This window comes from Archocentrus centrarchus, chromosome 6 (assembly GCF_007364275.1).
Source record: "Archocentrus centrarchus isolate MPI-CPG fArcCen1 chromosome 6, fArcCen1, whole genome shotgun sequence".
Classification (NCBI taxonomy): domain Eukaryota; kingdom Metazoa; phylum Chordata; class Actinopteri; order Cichliformes; family Cichlidae; genus Archocentrus; species Archocentrus centrarchus.
The window spans coordinates 4,919,252-4,936,521 of record NC_044351.1 but is presented as its reverse complement, the minus strand read 5'-3'; the positions used below and the strand labels follow the sequence as shown (position 1 = coordinate 4,936,521).

Here is a 17,270-nt window from a genome sequence, read left to right as displayed (position 1 = left end):
GGAACGTTAAAGGGTTAAAATCCCAGCAGGCACAATTAGCTTTTAGACTGGGTAGGGCAGGTATTTCACAGTTCCTATTCAAGTAAAAAACATGGTGTGGCAATTTTGGTACACAAAAAGGTTATTTTTGTTAAGATAAAGGAACAAAAAGATGCAGAAGATAGAATCATCTGTTTGGAAGCTAAAATTAATGGAATTAAGGTGAATTTATGTAATAGTTATACTCCCAACATAGAGGACGCAGGCTTTTTCCATAATATAAATAGAATGGTAGGGGAAATTGCAGATGGTCATATTATTATGGCAGGAGAATTTAACCAGGTCCTTGATGGAGTATTAGACAAAACCACAATTTACAAAAACATGCCCAAAGATAGGCTGGCTATTAAACAACTGATGGAAGACTTAAGCTTGATAGACATCTGGAGGCTAATAAACCCTAGAGAAAAGGATTCTAGTTGTATAATCATAAATCACAGCAATAACCTGGTAGAGAATGTCTCAGACTGCACTATATGACCTGTGGCATTAATGGAGCTCAAGGAACTGGAGAAGAAGCTTTCAGAAGGCTATAATGAGGCAATTTTAAAACAGATTTCTGATACAAGGTTACAGATAAATGAGATCTATAATAAAAAAAAGTACAGTATGTCCTATTTAGAATGAAGAGCAGCTTTTATGAGAGTGGAAAAAAAGTTGGGAAACTCTTGGCAGGACAATTAAAACAGAAAGAGGCTAATTATACAATACTGGCTATTAAGGATGAGAATGGGGTACTTAGAACTAGTACTGGAGATATTAATAACGTTTTCTTAAATTTTTTAAGTAAACTTTATAAGTCAAAGGTGGAGCAGGATACAAATAAGCGTGATGATTTCTTCTCTAAGCTTAAGTTGCCAAAAATTACTGAGGACAGACGAATTTATTTGGATAGTCCTATAACAGTTGAGGAGGATAAGCAGGCTGTATTATTAATGAAAGGAAGAAAATCACCCAGATTAGATGGATTTCCATGAGAATACTATAAGAGGTTTGTAGATAGATTGGCCCCCATATTAATTAAAGTTTATGAAGAAAGGATGCCAGAAACATTTATTGAGGCTTTGATCTCATTAATTTTTTAAAAAAGACAAAGATCCGATGGACCCAGGCAGTTTAATTAATGTGGACTGTAAGACATTAGCAAAAATCTTGACCTTATACTGGAAAAATTATTGCCATGCCTGATACACCCAGACCAGGTGGGCTTTGTGAAGGGAAGAACATCATCAGATACTTTTAAGGAGACTGTTGCACCTCATATGGTCAAATAGGGATAAGAACAAACCAATAACTGCTCTTTCACTGGATGCCCATAAGGCATTCGATAGCGTAGAGTGGGGTTTCCTTCAGTATACTTTTGGTGAAGGTTTGACTAAGTGGGTTAGCATAAGAGGTTAGAGAGTATATTTAGGGAAGGTACATTCATGCCATATAATCTGTTCAAAGAAGTTTCCAATATGACAGATAAAGAGGATTTTTGGAAGTATTTACAGGAGTAGTGTGAAATCCACTATTGAACTAAAACTTGTACAGAAAGAGAACATGAATTTTCTAAATTAAACTGAGCAACACAATGAAAGAATATTACAATTAGGAATCACTAAAGATATATGCTATCCATCTACTTGAAATTCTAAACTAAATGTTTAAGATATGTTTGATTAAAAGAACAACCCAAGAGAACCGCTTATCATCCAGATATGTACATATAGGAGAGTGAATCCCCATGCAAAATGCTTCAAAAAGACTCTGTGTCAGGGACTACAGGTTGTGTGTGAGAATGAGACCATCTGTGCACCGTTCACCACATGTGGTGTTAAAAGGATTGGCTGGCATTAACACACACACACACACACACACACACACACACACACACACACACACACACACACACACACACACACACACACACACACAGAATTAAAAGCTGTTCAGCACAATTTGAGCTTCGCTGAATGTCTCTAAACATGTGTTACCCACAATCAAAATCAAAGAGCATCTATATTTGATGATATTATTCACTCAGGAAGAAGTCTGTTAGGCGTCACCATGTGCGTAACCGTCACCATGACAATCCATCTGGTACACACCAAAATCAACCGAAAGGTCAACCCACCCCTACTTCACCCTGCCTTCCATCAGATGCTCCCCCACTGCTACATCTTATTAGTCCATGATGTTGAGTTTAACCTGCATCATCAGAAGAACAAAAAATGCTACCATAATTGCTGATCTGTAGACCTGGTTGGTATCAAGACATTTCGGCATACAATAGAACTTAGAAATCCTCAAGGAAAGATGTTCTATATCGTCAAACATGCAATATACTGTATTGCCAAAAGCATTAGCTCACACACTTTCACACGCTTATGAACTTGAGTGGCATCCCATTCTTTATCCATAGGGTTTAATATTACATCTGCCCACCATTTGCAGCTATAACAGCTTCAACTTTTCTGGGAAGGCTTTCAACAAGGTTAAATAGCAAAAAAAGTGGCAACTGCAAGTGGTGGGGACAATGCTACAGGATAAAAGATATATATGCCTCCATCCCTGTAATTTGGGGTGTAAGCCAGCTAACACAGCAAGCTGTGTGTATTTGCCTCAAGATAGCTGTGGCCAAGTGGGTAACATGACAGGCTGTCACCACTGCCACTACATGCACATCGTTTCTATTCAATCCCCAACATCTTGGTATCCACCAAAGAATGAAGTGCACCAATTATTATGCATACATACACACATGCACACAGAACATCTCCACCTATTTGCTGTTTGTTAGGTTAAGGAACTAAAATTACTGGGTTATCTCTAAGTAAAGATCATGGATTTGGTTAAAGCTGACCCTTTCACAGTGTTACCAAATTAGAAGCTTGTGACCTATGTATTGGTTTACCAGAATAAGGAATTCCACTCCAACTAAAGTATGACTGATAGAAAAAGACTGATAGCAGGAAATCTAGAAAATAAATGGCAGAATGGCAGATACATTTCAATCACAAATATATTTGTGAAACCAATAAACATAATCCAGAAGAAAATACAGCAACCATTTGATTTTGATATATTTAGAGACATGCTATGCAAAGCTAACAAGCTGTTTGTTACGAGAACAAACACAAAGTCATGGCAAAATCTTGAAAATATGATGATACTTGTTTTTCTGTTGACCTACAGTGAAAGAATAACAGGAAGATTTCTTGTGCTTGTGTGTTCAAGTGCAAGTGCTGGTTTGTTAGCATGTGAACTAATCCTATAACAGAAGCCCTGTCATGAGAAAGTACTCAGACTAATGCAATTACAAATCCTGAGAGACAGAGAGAAAGAAATAGCATGCTTGCTCCCAGAACATAACCACATCAACAAAAAAAGCCCCTTTCAACTGACTTGAGGTCCCAATTTACCAATTTCAGAGGACACATATTTACAGTTGTGGTCAGAAGTTTACATACACTCATCATGAATGTCATAGAAATTGGGGCTGTTAATGATTTCTTTGAACTATTTGTTTTCAAAAATGGAAGGGTTTTACAGCATACATGTTTAATTACTTTTAAAAATAAGAATGGGATGCACAAGTTTGAATTTATTTTTGGATTTTCTTTAATCCACACAGGGTCAGAATTATACATACAGGCAGTGGTGCTGTAGCCTATACAATGTCTTTTAAGTTGACAGGGAGTGGTGGCCTAGCAGTTATGAAGCAGGGTTTGTGACCGAGAGGACAGAGAGGAAGCTGAGTTGAATCCTTGGACTGGCATGGAAAAATGGGATTGGAAAAAACTGGATTGGATTCTGAGAATGGGTTCTGTGGGCCCTCAACCCCAATTGCTCCTTGGGTGCCATGTGAAATGTGCTACATGTGTGATGGGTCAAATTCTATTCTAAAAATGATATGGATTGGACTGACCAATGGGAAAGTTCAAGAAACTCATTGCAGATCTGAGATCTATACAAGCTATTTCTAAACAACTGCAGATTCCAAGATCATCAGTTTAGACAACTACATGTAAGTAGAGTAAGTAGCATGTAAGTGGTTATTTGGATGTGTCACCACTTTGTCAATGTCTGGAAACCAAACTGTCATCCTCAGGTGACAGTAACAACCCTGAAACCCTCAAGGCTCAAGCCTGCGATACACTGGAAACTGTGGGAACACCAGTGTCACTGAAGTGAGTTTTACATCACCATGGACTGAGAGGGTGTTAACCAAGAAAGAATCCCATCCTCCAAAATTAACACCTTTAAGCTCAACTGACATTTGCAGCTGCCCACATGGACAAGCCAAATGTCTTCCAGAGAAAAGTTTTATGGTCAGTCAAGACAAAGATTAAGCTATTTAACCCCAATAACAACAGGTATGTTTGGAGGAGTAAAGGTGAGGCTTTCAAACCTAAGAACACTGTACCAACTGTCATCTGTGGGGCTGTTTTGTTGCCAGTGATACTGGTACACTGCACAGAGTGGATCAAATAATGAAGGACGACTAACTCCAAATTCTTCAACTTCACCTCAAATCAACAGCTAGAGGGGTAAATCCTGGACACAACTGGGTGTTCCAACAGGACAATGACACATATCAGAAATGGTTTGGGAATGGCAAGCTAAAATTTTCCAGGAGAAGACAGCTAAGCCTATTTTTGTGTTTACATTTGACTTATACAGTGTCACTGAATATAATGTTGTATCACTATTGTGCTATACAAAGCGCCTTGAGGTGACTGTTTGTTGTGATTTGGCGCTAAATAAATAAAATTGAATTGAATTGAATTGAATTAATGTGGCTGTACCTTGTTTCAGGAGATTCCAGTTTCTCCTGAATCTCCCGATTCCTAACTTCAACTTAGGAAATGTATCATCAATCACAGTAGCTCACTGGAAACGAAAGATGGAAAATGCCCCTTATTTATACACTTTATAAAGACTGTTGTCTGCAAGCTGGAAGCATCAATAAAACAGTTTTTTTTCTCTATATTGACAGAAATATTGTTATCACCAATTTTCTTGATGTATTGTGATGTAATTTTTAGGCTATATCACCCATCCCTATGGGATTTGAAGGAAGAAGGACTTTGAATTGGAATACGATTATGTGGGTAGCAAAATCTTGAAGGAGGAAGTAAAGCATGCAGATGAAAGGCAGCAGAACAAGTGGGACTGATGAAATTGTTGTAGAAATCCTTGAAGCTCTTTAAAAATCTGGAATTTAAATCATCACCAAACCACTGAACAAAATATATAATCTTCCTAAAGACATGAAAAGGTCAATATTTACTGTACTCCCAAAGAAACCTTGAACAACAGAATGTGGACAACACTGTGCCATCAGCCTCATGAATCAAAAAACAAACCTGCTACTCAGAACAATCATGATGAGAGTAAGGGAGAAGATTAACTTGAAATAGCAGAAGAACAATGTGGATTCATGGAAGGCAAAAGAACAACAAACACTATCTACATATTGAGGATCCTTGCAGAAAGAGCAATTGAGTTATTATTAGCTCTGAACATCAATGGAAAAGACCTCAGAATTATGAAGAATTGTACTGGGAACAAAGTTCTACAACACGGTGTTTGCTATCACCTGGCCTATTTTCACTGTACAGTGAGTACATCATGCACAAGACTGAAGAGATGCCAAGCATCTTGGTGGGAGCCTCATTAAAAACCTGAGGTATGCAGGTAATTATTTCAGCAGTCATCAATCAATCATTAATAATGTAATCATTTTGAAGAAAACAACACTGTAAATAATCAACAGTGTTGAAATAATCAACACTGTAAATGAAGAAGAGTGAGGAAGTGAGACTATTCGTGTAGGTCAAGAACACTGAGACAATAACCATCTCCAAAACTAAAGGCAATCCAACATGTAACAGGCTGAAGAGTCCCACTCTACAACAAGTCAACAAGTTCAAAATTTTGGGTAGCACTGTGAGCAATGATCGAAGATTGTTGCATAAAATCAAGATTTGGATTGCAATAACAATAAGCTTTCTCTGACCTGGCAAAGATTTTAGATGCATACATTACACCAGCCTCACATATGGAAGAGAAGCATGGACAATAAACAATGAAACTGCAAACACTCTCTGTTCAGCTAAGATGTGGTTCATCAGGAGGAGGATGAGAATATCAACACCAAAAGACTGACTAATGAAGAAATTTTAAAAAGAGAAAACACCAAAAGATCACATCAGATAAAGACAAGCAAGAGTCTTTGGACACAGTATGAGAAGATAAGGACTGGACTATGATGTTATATCTCAAAATATCGAAGGGAAAAGAAGCAGAGGCAGAAGGTGCAAATCCATCATTGATGAAATAAAAGACTGGATGAAGAAAACACCAAATGATCGGCTGCACTGTGTGTGAGAGAGGGCATCTTGGAGGATTATGATCACCAATGCCATTCAGCAAGGCACTTAAGAAAAACATAAAGTACTGTTGGAGATTTTTTTTTTTTTTTTACTGTTGGTACTAGTAGCTATAGTATTAATTTATAGTATTCATTTATTATTAGTACTCATATATACACTGTATATTTAAGGTAGTAGTTTAGGGCTGGTGATCATATTTTATATTAAACTATATCTCACTTTATGCATGTACACCTTTTGAAATGTGACTCAATAGATTGCTCATTGGGATAATACAAAGTATTATGGGGGCTATACATTTAATTACGAGGGTTATGTTTGAAAGTGGCAGTGACAACATTATTGATTAGCCCTGTCACACCTGTCACAGAGAGAGGCCTGTACCCTGTGTATGCTGTGGCCCACGAGCATTTCAAAGTAGCTTGGTGAGTTGCCAGAAGGTTCTGCAGTTTGATGATCACATTTCAAAAGGGAACAAAGGTATGCAATTGACAGGGCTCAAAGAAAGGGGAGGAGCTGGTTATTGGAAGCTCTGGTCGCTCTTTTCTTCCGTCTCTGCCGCTGTCTCTCTCTTTTCTTTCTTTTTTTCCCTTTTTCTGCATTTGTGTCTTTGTTTTATCTTTGTTAATGACTGTGTTCATGTCTTTGTCCTTTTCTGTTGACTTTGTTCTTAGCCTGCATGAGCAACGGCATACACGCCTGGGGAAGGTTTTTTTGTTTTTTGTTGAACCTGTATTTTTAATAAATAGCCTGCAGTGAATTCTGCTCTTCTCCAGTGATTTATTTTTGGAAATTTCTGGTTTGAGTTTTATAAAGAATTCACATCATCTTGGCCAGAGGGAAATCTGCGAGACCTTAAAAATTATAACCCAACAGTACTGAGTAGGGTTGTCCAACTATTGATGTCATTGCTGCAGATGGGAGTTATTCATTTTCCTGCGTTCCTCTTGATTATGTGCCTCTCTTATGAACATTTCAGAGTAGTAAGTATGGTGTTTATGTGTGATATGAACTTTAACTTCAGCATGTAAGTGAGCTGCATGTTCCACTTTCTATAGCCATGACATTGCAGCCTCTGTAGGTTCAACTTGAGGGAATTCCTGCAACCATATTATGAAGCTGGCCTGATCCATTCAACTGGGCTTTAGTGATTTCACACTTTTTCAAGAGGACAAATGAGCACATGATACTCTGTGAGAAGAACAGTAAGTATACACGTACCCACCTGATGTTCTCCCCACTGAATAATGGGTTTTTTAAACATATTCCTTTGCAAATAAGGGTAAGCTTTTATTGTAATATGCCTCGTAGAAATGCATTTATTTATATGATACATATCTTAAATACCATATTATGAACAGCCAAGTGAGTTATTTTGACTCCTTGGCATTTTAAATAGCATGCAACTGTTTAATTAACCGCTTTGGTCACCACCTAAACGTATACAATTGTGCACTTTTATAGTTATATATTGTACTGTAATATTAATTTTCTGACATCTCCTACCACAAAAGATTATGCAGGCAGAAGATTAATCTTTTCCCATCAAAATTCCTGTATCGTCAGCAAAGGGTTAAAAACCCCATCATTTCATATTTCTTGAATTTTCCTAAAAATGGGTTGATTCATCATACAGTGAATTTTTGGGAGTGTGGAATAAAAAGAAAAAAATTACAACCACTTGTACCTATAACCACTGAGGACATCATTTTGACCCCAAAGAATTAACAATATCAAATAACATGGAGAAGTGGGTGGGTTGCTGGCTGGGCAGAGAAGCGGGGGAACTGTAGCTGAACTCTGCAGAGAGTCCAGAGTATGCTTCAGGTCTGAGGAGGTAAGGGCTGCAGACTGATCTTTGCCACAGTTGTGTCCACTTGCCTATGGAGAGCTTATGGAGAGGGGTTTTCAACCAATACAATGGTGTTCTTCCACATTGTTCATTGTTCAATGTGGAAGAGCCAGGCAGTCAAATCACCAACTTTACAATTAGTATTTGACCTGTTCTAATATTTTTTGAAACTTCCCGCTGTACAGGGCTACAACATGTAGATGAGGTCTACAAAGCTCTGTATACTACCTACAGACTACCACCGCACGATCACGCCAGGCACACGACTCTGCCTCTGGAGATCCTTGCCCCATAAATGAAGATTCACCTTTGGCCATTTTGAATATGTGATTACCATTTCTACAGATTATTTTCTTTTACTTTGAAGTTACATGGTCTTAAACAATACTGGCTGCAATCTAAGACAGTAGTCACTTGCTTGGCATCTGCAAACTGTGAACTATTATCCCAGACAAATTTCAGGTCTTTCAGGTGGATCCCCAGATATTTATCTCCCCAGAAGTCAATTAGAAAACCTATCTAAATCGAAATAATTTCACAGTCTATCTAGAACTGCAACAATTAGCGAATCAAATAATTCATTTTAAAAAATCTAATCTGCATTAAGTTTGATTATCATTTAATCATTTCAGTAATCTGCCTTTGTGTCCTACAGCTTTTACAGCCTTTGTTTGTTTGTTTGTTTGTTTGTTTTTACCAAAGTTAGTAAATGTTTTTGTCTTCAGGATAGAACAAAGTATTACTGGTAGATTTATTATAACATTTTATACAGCGAAAAACACCAACAACCAGGGCTCTCAAAATATGGCTGCAGATTAACGGTGTAAAAGAATTAAATTCATCCACTTCATGCTCTATTATGATACAGCAGTTTAAAACAGGATAAAGGGTCCATTTCGCTTCAGTTTCAGCGTTTTCGGTTCTAGTCATACTAAACCTTCCAAACACTGACAAAAACAGCTGGTGTCAAGAATGGTTTAAAACCATCACAGCACAAAAATGGCAATAACAAATAAATAAAAACTTCCGTTCCAAAAGCACATTACAAACACTGTGTGTTTTGTGGTGTAGTCATCAATCTTATATTTTATCCGCGAGTTGGAAACCACCGGTATAAAGACCTACGACACCTGCCCATCATCCACAGACTTATATGTAACTACGTGTGAAGAGCTCGTCCACCCTTCTGTGCTTGCATACCCATTTAGATGAACTTTTGTGGGTCATTTCACTGACAGCAGGTACCTGCACTCTCCACTTCTCTGTTTATTTGACCTCAAAAAGTTTTGAATTCTATTTTAAATGATCTCTTCTTCATCAGTTACTTTTGACTGAATTTCAACTCGAGGGGAAATTAAATGTGTGAAAAACCGCTACAAAGTTTCCCGGCAGTCCTCGTTTAGCTGTGTGCGCATCTTGACAGGATATAAGCCTCGTGGTACTCACCTCTGCGAACTCGCTTCGCTTCTTGTGCTCTTGCTGCCCCGCTGATAATAAACACAGCCGCGGTTTGGAGACAACTCAATAAAACGTGCATCTGAAAGCGGAGCGCCTCTTCTCGTTATCAGCAGCAGCTCTGTGTGCGCATCGCTTGAGTTTCCGCTCTAACAAAGACTTCCTCCACTAAAGTACTCAAACTGAGAAACTGAACTCAGACACAGGTTCTCTGCTAACTGAAAGTGAGAACAACTGCCTCCTCCCGCTGCCTCCACTCAACAGGCTGCAGTCCCGGCTGCAGCCGAGCTGCCGATACTGCCATTTATGACCTTCAAAATAAAAGCCATTTTGTTAGACATGGAGCTTCGTGGTGAAATACAACCTTTTTACATTTGAAATTTATTTTGAGAAAAACGAGGTTTTAATACACCCGGCATAGACCAGATATGCAAAGATATATAATTCAAAGTTAACCAATACTGAGCTTGAACATTCCTAGACTGACCACACACTTTCACATATGGAAAAGAAATACAAAATTATAGTAAAACTTTCATGTTTTATGTATTGTAGCCTATGTCTCAGGAGACTTTTATGTCTGATTCTGTGATTTATACATGAAAATACACTGCTCAAAAAAATAAAGGGAACACTCAAATAACACATCCTAGATCTGAATGAATGAAATATTCTCATTGAATACTTTGTTCTGTACAAAGTTGAATGTGCTGACAACAAAATCACACAAATATCATCAATGGAAATCAAATTTATTAACCAATGGAGGCCTGGATTTGGAGTCACACACAAAATTAATGTAGAAAAACACACTACAGGCTGATCCAACTTTGATGTAATGTCCTTAAAACAAGTCAAAATGAGGCTCAGTATTGTGTGTGGCCTCCACGTGCCTGTATGACCTCCCTACAATACTCCTGATGAGGTGGCGGATGGTCTCCTGAGGGATCTCCTCCCAGACCTGAACTAAAGCATCCGCCAACTCCTGGACAGTCTGTGGTGCAAGTGACGTTGGTGGATGGAGCGAGACATGATGTCCCAGATGTGCTCAATCGGATTCAGGTCTGGGGAACGGGCGGGCCAGTCCATAGCTTCAATGCCTTCATCTTGCAGGAACTGCTGACACACTCCGGCCACATGAGGTCTAGCCTTGTCCTGCATCAGGAGGAACCCAGGGCCAACCACACCAGCATATGGTCTCACAATGGGTCTGAGGATCTCATCTCGGTACCTAATGGCAGTCATGCTACCTCTGGCGAGCACATGGAGGGCTGTGCGGCCCTCCAAAGAAGTGCCACCCCACGCCATTGCTGACCCACTGCCAAACCGGTCATGCTGAAGGATGTTGCAGGCAGCAAATCGCTCTCCACGGCGTCTCCAGACTCTGTCACGTCTGTCACATGTGCTCAGTGTGAACCTGCTTTCATCTGTGAAGAGCACAGGGCGCCAGTGACGAATCTGCCAGTCCTGGTGTTCTCTGACAAATGCCAAGCGTCCTGCATGGTGCTGGGCTGTGAGCACAACCCCCATCTGTGGACGTCGGGCCCTCATACCATCCTCGTGGAGTTGGTTTCTAACCGTTTGTGCAGACACATGCACATTTGTGGCCTGCTGGAGGTCATTTTGCAGGGCTCTGGCAGTGCTCGTCCTGTTCCTCCTTGCACAAAGGCGGAGGTAGCAGTCCTGCTGCTGGGTTGTTGCCCTCCTACGGCCTCCTCCACGTGTCCTGGTGTACTGGCCTGTCTCCTGGTAGCACCTCCAGCCTCTGGACACTACGCTGACAGACACAGCAAACCTTCTTACCACATTGATGTGCCATCCTGGATGAGCTGCACTACCTGAGCCACTTGTGTGGGTTGTAGAGTCCGTCTCATGCTACCACGAGTATGAAAGCACCACCAACATTCAAAAGTGACCAAAACATCAGCCAGAAAGCATAGGTACTGAGAAGTGGTCTGTGGTCCCCACCTGCAGAACCACTTCTTTACTGAGTGTGTCTTGCTAATTGCCAATAATTTCCACCTGTTGTCTATTCCATTTGCACAACAGCATGTGAAATTGACTGTCAATCAGTGTTGCTTCCTAAGTGGACAGTTTGATTTCACAGAAGTTTGATTTACTTGGAGTTATATTGTGTTGTTTAAGTGTTCCCTTTATTTTTTTGAGCAGTGTACTTTATACACAATATAAATACTATTTGACTAAGATAGCTCTTTATGAGCTTATCCACTCTGTTCCTGTCTCATGATCGATCATGATCCCCCAGCACACCACACCGTGCACTAACCACCAGTCTGGTAGAAGGTAAGCAGGAGAGGTTGAAGGATTTTAACCTTCTCAGGAAGTATAACCTGCTTTCCCCCTTTTGTACACTGCTTCAGAGTGGCTAGCCAGTCCAACTTGTCATCCAGCTGCACACCCAGGTACCTGTAGCTGGACACAACCTCTACCTCCGTGCCTTGAATGGTGACTGGTTTTGCTAATATTTAGCTGAAGGCTCCTCTTCCTGTCCTTCACTGATACAACCCACGATTGCTGAGTCATCAGAGAATTTCTGAAGAAAGCAGGCATTGGAGTTGTACTGGAAGTCTGATGTATAGATTGTGAAGAGAAAGGGGGACAAGACAGTCCCTTGTGGGGCCCCTGTATTTTTCTGTAACTTACTGGAGACACAGTTCCTCATGCCTACATACTGTGGCCTGCAAGTTAATCCATGGTCCAGGTGACCAGGGCTGACTCTACCTGCATCATCCTCATTTTCTCTCCAAGCAGCCGTGGCTGGATTGTGTTGAAGGCACTCGTGAAGTCGAAGAATAGAACATAACCTTTACAGTTGCGTCTGAGGAGTCCAGGTGCTGATAAGTCCTCTGCAGCATGTAGATGAAAGCATCTTCTACTCCTATGTTTGGCTGGTATGCAAACTGAAGGGGGTCTATGTGTCTTCTCACCCTGGGTCTCAGATATGAGAGGACCAGCCTCTCAAGAGCCTTCATAATGTGGGAAGTGAGGGCTACAGGTCTGTAGTCACTGTTATCAGCAGGGAGTCTGATCTTGGGAACAGGAACTATGCACAACGTTTTCCAGAGTGTAGGGACCTTTTGTAGGTACGGGTTTAGGTTGAAGAGGTGTGTGAGGATGTAACACAGGGGCAGGTCCTGAGAAGTTTGGGCCTAATTCTATCAGGACCAGCCGCTTTTCCCACTTTCAGTCTGTCCAGTTCTCTCTTCACCTGAAATTGCTGGAGAGTTATTGGTGAGCAGATGACGGGAGGGAGAGCGCCCCTCAGTGGAGAAGAGGGATGGGGTGGCAAAGTTGGAGTGGGAGGGTGATTTTGAGTTGGAGGAGGAGGAGGAGGGGGCAAAAATACTGTGCTGTTAGGAATAGGAGTTTGAGTCAGTGGGGGAGAGTTGTGGTGGTGGTGGCATATATAGTCTGGATATATTATATTCAGTTTATGTACCCAAGTTATGAATTGTATATGTGTATATGTGACTCTTGTGTAGGGTTTGTAAACTGTTTTGCATTTTTGCAAGTAGTTTAATTTAAAATAGAAAAAAACAATGAATTATCAACAGTAACTATTTATACCTGTGTACCAAATATCATCATGATAGATGAAAAATTCACAGAGATGTGAATTTTTAAATTTTGCGATTGATGAGATAGGGATTTTTTTTTTTCTTTTCAATTTTTGGTGACCTTGACCTTAAAAATGAACCCGTGAGTTCTTGGGCCCCAAAGGGAATATTTCCACAAAGTTTCATCAGTTTTTGAGTTATCCTGCTAATAGACAAACAGGCAGACAGACAAATGCAACCGAAAACATAAACTGAAGATTTAAATCTTCAAAAAAGATTTATAATGTTTCTGAGGTCTGGCATCAGAACTGACATATTCAGTTTCTGTTGTTTCTACAGTAACTTACTATGTCCACTGCTGCTGCTTATGCAGCTTAGTGGTGACTTATTTGAATGGCTGCAGCACACAGAAAGCGATCGGGACAGATACAGCAAAAGGGGAGAGTCAATGGTGGTGAAGGTGTGGGGTATGAAAGAGACAAACATCCCCACCTGCTGGATAACCACAAGAAGTACAACTAGAAGAGCCAGAGATTAATAATAACTAATAATTAATGGCAGACTGGTGTATAAACATATAGTGAGTGAACAGAGGTGAGTGAAGAAGAAATACTCATTATGGGAAGCCTCCAGCAGACTAGGCCTATTGCAACATAACTAAGGGAGGGTCCAGGGTCATCTGATCCAGTCCTAACTATAAGCTTGAGCAAAAAGGAAAGTTTTAAGTCTAATCTTAAAAGTAGAGAGAACATCTGTCTCCCAAATCCAAACTGGGAGCTGGTTCCACAGAAGAGGGGCCTGAAAGCTGGTCCTAGCACAGAACCCTGTGGAACTTCATAATTAACCTCAGTGTGTGAAAAAGACTCCCCATTTACATAAACAAACTGGAGTCTATTAGATATGATTTGAACTACTGCAATGCAGTATCGTTAATACCTACAGCATGTTCTAACATCTGTAATAAAATTTTATGGTCAAAAGTATTGAACACTGACTGAGGTCTAATAGGACAAGCACGGAGATGAGTCGACTGTCAGAGGTGACATCTGTAACTTCACTAATGTGCTCTGTTGAGATAATATGGTACTATGAGATCTTTAAGATATGATGGGACCTGATTATTCAAGACTGAGACAACAAACGACTGGAAAATTCAGTGGTACTAGAAAGGAACAGCTGATTAGGTACAACTAATTAGGTTAATTGGCAACGATCCGTAACTTGACTAGTTATAAAAAGAGCATCTTAGAGAGGCAGAGTTTCTCAAAAGCAAAGATGGGCATGGGTCAACCAGAAAAAAAAAGCACCACAAATTGTGGAACAATTTCAGAATAATGTTCCTCAAAGTAAAATTGTGAACACTTAATATCTCATCTACAGAACATAATATCATCCAAAGATTCAAAGAATCTGGAGAAAAAGCTGAAAATCAATATTGCACACCCATGACCTTCAGGCCCTGAAGTGGCATATCATTAAAAATGTCATATCATGGAAACCACTGCATGGGCTCAGAAACACGTCCAGATACGATTTTCTGTAAACACAGTTCACCTTGCCCTGCAGCTCATTTAAAATGGACTGAGGCAAAGTAGAAAATCCAACTTTAAATTTATTTTTGGAAAACATAAACGCTGCATCCTCTGGACTAAAGAGGAGAAAGACCATCTGGCTTCATTCCAGCACTCAATTAAAAAGCCTGGATCTCTGAGGTTGTGGGGGTGCATAAGTACCTGTAGAACTGGCACCCTGCACATCTGGAAAGGTACCATCAGTGCTAAAAGGTCTACACAATCTTAGAGCAACATGTGCTCCCATCCAGATTATATGTTTTTCAAGGAAGGCCTTGTATATTTCAGACTCTGGGTGCTGAATTGGCCTGTCTGCAGTCCAGATCTTTCACCAGTTAAAAACATTTGACACATCATGAAACGAAAATTAAAGAAAAATACTACAAAGACACCCAGGAATGTTGAGCTGATATCAGACAAGAATGGAAAAACATGCCTCTCCTAAAAGTCCAGCAACTGGTCTACTCAGTTCTCAAACATTAAGACTGTTAAAAGACAAGGGGATCACCCTACAGAGCCTCTATAAAGAAGAGGCTCTGTAGTGGTAAACGTGGCCCTATCAACTTTTTTGTAATGTTGCTACCATCAAATTCAGAATAAGCTAATATTTTACTAACTTAGCTCTTATTTCTAATATTAAAATTTCAAGCATCTCAGTATTTTGCAGCAGAGTGACCAGGATGGACAGAGAAGGGCCAGTTCAAATTCTATGCACCTTTATCCCATGAAGAAACATTTGTATCTTTCTAAAATAGTACTGGTTGTATTTCTTCTATCATGTTGCTTCCAATCAGAATCCTGAGCCAGAAGCCAGCGACTCTTAATCAAATTCACAGCTAGAGAATTTCGATCACTAATCTAACCAGCATATCTTTGGACTGTGGGAGGAAAACACAGAAAAATGCAAACTGCACAAAAAAGACCTAATCTACTCAGCTGATTCAGTTAGAAAAAGTCAGGAAATAAAAAATTGTGGCAACAACAAAGTAGTACAGCTGACGGCTTTTTTTTTTTTAACTTCTCATTATTAAAATTTCTAAAGACGTGGAATATAAACACAAAAACAGATATTTACACCAAAAAGAGACTAGTACTGGTTCCAACAAGCTAAGTACCCAATTTTATTTTTTTTAATATGTGTTTATAGTAAACTGGTCAGCAGACACATGAAACAAGTGACAGTTGTTTTCACACTTCATAAATGGCTGGCATGGTATTGCAGTGATGAGCACTAATGCACTTTGGTTTGAATCTCCTGGCCAGCCGGACCCGTTCTGTGTGAAGTTTGCATGTTCTTACTGTGCTTGCAGGGGTTCTGTCATATAAGGTTGTTTTAAAGTCAGAATAGGACTCACAGCAGGACTCCAAAAACAGACGTTAATTAAAATGTCTTTATTTGTTGACCAAAAAACAAAAGGGCATAATCCTTCCTGGCAAACAAGGATTAGAATCCAGAACAGAAACTATTTGGAATGATGTGGAACAAATGGACACGCCAACATACATGGAACGGACGAGGAACTGACAAGAACACAGACAATATATACAGGTGCTGGTCATAAAATTAGAATATCATGAGTTATCATCAGTTATAATCATCAAAATTAAAAGAAACAATCATTTGAAATATATCAGTCTGTGTGTAATGAATGAATATAATATAAATGTTTCACTTTTTGAATGGAATTACTGAAATAAATCAACTTTTTCATGATATTCTAATTTTATGACCAGCACCTGTACACACACTAGGTAATGAGACAATGGGAAACAGCTGGGAGGGAAACAAAGTAAAACTAAACCCAAAGCACCAAAATAAAACAGGAAGTGAAAACACAAACCAAGGCTAAGACACATGAACCCGACAAGGACAGAGGGCAGACACTCAACACAAATACAAGACACCAGCACAACCAAAACATGAGCCAGGAATCAAAAACCAGGAGCCCCAACAACAAAACCAACAGAATACTGAGGAACAAAAAACACAAAGCACTGGGCAAACAGCCCAGGACCACGGCAGTTTCTCTCTCGGCCTTCTTCAGTTCAAAGACGTTCTTGCAAACTGGCAAATCTAAATTGGCTGTAGGTGTGAATGTGAATGGATGGTTGTTTCTCTCTATGGTGGTGTGTTAACCTTGGCCACATATCCTGGGTTAGGCGGTTTTTTGACGTGAAGGTGGCACTTTGGCTAGATCATCATGGGACCTTATGCACACCTAAACTGTTCCAGACGAAGTCATGTTCAGTTTTTTGATTTAAAATTGACTAGTTTTAGGTTTTGTCGAGCCAGCTAACACAAATAAACCCTGGCTATGTCAAATTTGCTTTGCAGTGTATGCTCTTAGGTTAAGTATTTTATTCTCTCTTCTCTGCTCTCCATCCAAACTGT

The 17,270-nt window shown here is 39.8% G+C and overlaps 1 protein-coding gene across 2 annotated transcripts in view; it reads right to left on the bottom strand.

Annotated features, from left to right (window-relative positions):
* The window catches only part of LOC115781175 (proline-rich protein 5-like), a 57,717-nt gene extending 47,744 nt beyond the window's left edge, over positions 1 to 9,973 (bottom strand). For both annotated transcript variants that reach the window (XM_030730672.1, XM_030730673.1), the window contains exon 1: positions 9,721 to 9,973. The gene's annotated coding sequence lies outside the window, so the exon portion shown is untranslated. The remainder of the gene's footprint in view (positions 1 to 9,720) is intronic.
* Positions 9,974 to 17,270: the final 7,297 nt, after the last annotated feature.